Source organism: Heterocephalus glaber, unplaced genomic scaffold (genome assembly GCF_053883595.1).
Source record: "Heterocephalus glaber isolate CG9 unplaced genomic scaffold, H.glaber_assembly_v1.0 deba00001790, whole genome shotgun sequence".
NCBI classification, from domain to species: Eukaryota; Metazoa; Chordata; class Mammalia; order Rodentia; family Bathyergidae; genus Heterocephalus; species Heterocephalus glaber.
Genome location: NW_028258473.1, coordinates 919,938 through 924,800, shown reverse-complemented (window position 1 = coordinate 924,800; position 4,863 = coordinate 919,938). Strand labels below are relative to the sequence as shown.

Below are 4,863 nucleotides of genomic sequence, written 5' to 3'. Positions count from 1 at the left end.
TGACTCTGTTAGGATCAGCAGACAACTGTGAACAAAGCAGAGGAGAAATTCCAGGAAGATGTATAAGCACGTGCAAAGGACAGGAGAGGCACAGAACAGATCACAGAAACACCCTGCGAATCACCTGTGTAACCTCACTCTGTCCGCCCCCAAACCTGGACCTCTGTGGGCCACTCATCAGTGAGGTCATCTGCTTATTCTCGGACCCACAGCCCCATTGGCTGCCCTCCTGATTCCTCTCTTGGGGGCTCACAGCAGCCTCATGACTCTACCATCACCTCTTGCCTGGATCAATGCAGCTCCATCTTGGCTGGTCTATGCTTCTTTACTGTCCTGCCACCATCAGTCTATTTTCTAATAAGAAGCTAGAGTGATCTTGTTAAAACAGAAGTCAGACCATGTCCCTTCTCTGCTGAAACCTTCTCACACGCTCTTCATTTCACTCAGAATAAAAATATGAAGTCCTTTTAACAGTCTATGGGACCCTGCACAAACTGAATCCCTGTTTTTTGGTTTTTATTCATAATCATAAACTTAACTCTGCAATTCAGCTAGATTTGGAAGGGAGCAAGGAAAATATGGAACCCAAAGAACTACAATGACAGCACAGATTATAGGATATTGCAAGCAGATGGGGTGGAGGGGTGCTCTCCTGAGCTACAGAAGAAATGGTCTGGTGGGGTCTGGCCTTAAGATACACAAAAGTCATATGTATTAGAGTTGTCTGCAATCAGCAATGGTGCACTTCTTGCTGGTCTTGCCATTCCAGGACACAGAGCACTCCATGGCTTCCACGATGTTCATGCCCTCTTCCACCTTACCAAAGACCACATGCTTGCCCTCCAACCATTCAGTCTTGGTATTGCAGGTGAAAAACTGGGAGCCAGTTGTATTTGGTCCAACATTTGCCATGAACTAGATGCAGGATCTATGTCTTAGCTACTTTTCTCATTGCTGAGACAAAGTACCTAACACCTAGAGTTAAAGGAGGAGAAGTTTATTTCAGCTCACAATTTATAGATGTTTCAGTCCATAATCGACAGCCTCCAAGGCAGGGCAGCCTGGCAGAAGGACATCACAGAGGAGAAACAGTTCATAGCATAGCAGGGCAGGAAGAAGGCAGCAAACAACAAGTGATGGCAGCAGCAGAAGCAACAGCAACAGCAAGCCTTCTTTCTGTCTCTTATATTCCATCCAGGCTACCCATACTTTGGGCTGGTAGCGCTCACACCCAGGGTGGGGTACCCTTAATCCCAGCATCACATCATTAATCTCACCATCACACACTCTAGATCCAGCCACCTTCAAAAAGCCCCACCTATGATCACATGAGGCTTTGGGGGCACATCTAGATACAAGCCATAACAACTTATATGTTTCAGAATAATTTCTTATTGAATTTCTTCCTGGAGATGGACTTGCCACTAGTGCCATTATGGCATGTGGAGTTATCACCCTGTCACATAAATCATGGAATGATTCTGTGAAATCAGGAACCCTTATAACCAAATTCTTTCTCTTCAGTCCTCAGAGCGTGAAAGTTTTCAGCTATTTTTGGAACTTTGGAAACAGGATGAAGGAAATGTGGTCTAAGGGCTTGCCATGGACAGGGATCTCCAAGAACACAGTGGAGTTGACCACGGCTGGTGGCAGGTGGCCTGAATTCCTGTTAAATCTCTCCTCTTCTCCAGCACCCTGACTTTCTAGACAGCCAGCCATGCTCAAACCTCAGGAATTGTGAGAGCTCAACAAGATGTTCATTCTTCCTGGAGTAGTGGTCTCCCAGATGTCTGTGCAGTGTGCTCCTGTACCCACTGCGGGTTTTCTTAAAATTATTTGTTGAGACAGGGTCTCCTTAAGTGGCCCATGCTGGCCTTGAACTTGTGATCCTGCTGTCTCAGTCTCCACAGTAGCTAGGAGTACAGGTGTGTGCCACCACACCACACTTCAAGTCTTGAATCAAATGGTACCTCCTTGGTGAGGTCTTCCCTGGCTACTGCCTTAAAACTTGTAGCCCCTGCCCCTCCCCAACATCTCCATCTCTCCTACTTTATTTTTCTCCTCAGACCTTCCAACATACCACATATGGTATTGATTGACTTTATTGATTGATTTCATTGAGCTCTATGGAGCAGCAATTTCTGTCTGGTTTTCCAAACACTTTATTCCTAGTGCTTAGAGCAATGCTCATTACATAGTAGGTGCTTCATGCACATTTGTTGAATGAATAGTTCGGAATAACCAGAATTTGGACAGTTTTTGAGTGATGCAAAATCAGGACCAGAAAGTTACTTAGATCACCACATCTAACTGCCGGCTGTCATTGGACAGGTGGGGAGACTGGCTCAGAGAGGGAAAATGACTTGCCCAAAGTCATAGCTGGAGTTAGGTTAGTTGGAAATCAACAATTTAACTCCTAGAAGTGGGGAGCCTTCCCATGTCTGTTTTCTTAGGACTTATTCTAGCTTACCAGGAAGCCTCTTCCAGGCCTGAGGAGAGGGGAGGGCTTGTTGGTGTGGGGGAAACAGGGTGGTAAGGAGTAACATATATTCAAAGCCTACTTTGTCCCAGGCACTATGCTAGGCACTTTACAGAAAGTGTCTCATATTCTGTCATTACACTTGACACTGAATAAATATTCCTTCCCCCATTTTACCAATAAGGAAGCTGAAAACCAGAAGAGAAGTGACTTTTCTAATGTCACATAGCCATTAAGCAGTGGAGTGAGGCTTTAGATCCAAGTCCATAGGGTCAGGAGTTTTTCTATGCTGTTCAGGACTCCAGTCAGCTCTCTGGGGACTTCAGCTCTAGGTGGGGTCCCAGTTAGGGGCTCTGGGAGTAGCAGGTCTGGAACAGGCCATGGAGGGCCCAGGAATTGCAAGAATGACACACACTGCTGTGCTCCTGGCACAGGACCCCTTTTTCCCTGTCCCAGGCCAGTAGAGCTGAGCTTCTTTTCAGGGTTGGTCTAACATTTTCCCTACAGAGTGTGAATGGTCCACAGTTGAGCCAAATGGAGGCAGTTCCTGGCCCTTGAAGGGGAGGAGAAAGGGGGAAGGGGAGGCGAGCAGCTTTCTAGAAGGGACAGCTTTGCTGTGTTTCAGCCCACTATCCTGGAGCTAGTCCTAGGTAGATTGTGGTCAGTGGAATTATGCTTTTATCAGGCTGCTGGGAGTTTCAATAAAATCTTTATGGTCAGGAAAGTTCTCTTTATGGAAATCAGATTATTGAAGTGCCTGCTGGGGGGAAGGCCTCACCAGCCTGCCTTCCTCCTCCCTGGCTCCCTCCTCCCCTTCAGGATAGCTCTCCAACTCAGCTGTTTCCCTCCCCTCCTCACAGGCCCCCAGTTCCCAGGAAAACTTGAATTCTACCTGCTGAAACATAGAGCACAGCCTTAGCAGGCAGAGAGGCATAAGTGGGTTCAAGGAGGGGATTGGTGGGTTGCAAACTTTATGTTGCAGAGTAGCTTTCTCCTGTTCCCCTACCACCATCCTTACTGAGGAACCTGGGGTTTGGGCTGTTTCTGGATCACCTGGATCTTTGTGTCAGCAGTTCCTAGGCAGTCCTTAGCACACACCTGAGTTCCTCCTCCTCCTCTCACCAGCGCCTGCCTGGTCCAGCTGTCTACAGAATCTTCCTTCCCCAGGCTCTCACGAGGCTAGGGTTGGGGTTTGCCCCTGAGTCAGTGTTGCTCCAGCTCTATGAGGACTTCTTTTGGGAGTGGCCTGCTCTCAGGCTCTTTCTTAGAGGTGGAAGAGCAGCTATGGTTGAGGCCTCCCACACTCTACCCCATAAACCACCTGCTCAGGGGGGGCCTTCCCTAGGAGGTTTTCCCTGTGGCTTTCTGGGAGGTTTTAATTTAGCAAAAAGAAAGTGGTTTGGACCAAATGGTCTCTTTCAGAGCTAGAAACTTAAAAATTGGTGCTTTTGCCTACCCAAGTTCTCCTGCCTACCTCCCAGTGTTCTTCCCACAATATCTCCTTCCATTAAATGACTAGTTCAGAAGATATTATGTTGCTGTGATGTGCCTCGGTGATAGAATAATTGCCTAGGTAGCACCGCTCCCAGCCCAGAGGAGGAGGCTTCCTGGCCACCAAACCACCGCTCCCAGCAAAGAAGAGGTGAGGCCAGCAGGTTCCAGCAGCACCCACCCTCCAAATGAGAAGACACATAAACAAGCCTCAAAACCAGACTTCCAGATCACCTACAGCAACCCCAAAGGTAAATGAGAGGGAACACTCTGATAGTCAACCACCTGGACTCCCTGAACTGGCAACAAAAGAAGATCTGGAAAAAATGAAATCAGAAATAATTTCTCACATAACAGCAGAGATTGTGCCCATAGTGCAAGACATGATTAATAAATCTAGAGAGGACACAGATAAGAAAAATGGAGGAGCTGAGGAACATGATGGAATCCCAACATAGGAAACAAATGGAATCCATAAAACAGAAGCAAACAGATTTCTGGGAGATTAAAAACTCCATTGAAAGTCTATATAACAGAATGAGCCAATGTGGGGACAGAATTTCAGATATAGAAGATAAGATTGCAATTAGCGACCAGGAAAAGAAAAATTGCTTCAAAATTGTAAGGGGGGCATGAGAAATCAGTCCAGCAGCTGCTAGATGATGAAAAGAATAAGATGAGAGTGATTGGAGTCAAAGAAGAAACAGGAGAGAGTGCAGATGAAATAAAAAATCTGTTCACAGAAGTGATGGCAGAAAACTTCCCAAGCAGGGGAAAAGAACTTGACATATAGATAAGTGAGGCATATAGGACTCCAACTAACCTTGATCAAAAAAAAAATGTAAACATAGGCATATAATTGTTAAGATTCCAGAAACCCAACAGAAGAACAA

General features: G+C 46.4%; 1 pseudogene; it reads right to left on the bottom strand.

Annotated features, from left to right (window-relative positions):
* Nucleotides 1–714: 714 nt before the first annotated feature.
* Nucleotides 715–1,719, bottom strand: LOC106008428 (peptidyl-prolyl cis-trans isomerase A pseudogene; annotated as a pseudogene).
* Nucleotides 1,720–4,863: the final 3,144 nt, after the last annotated feature.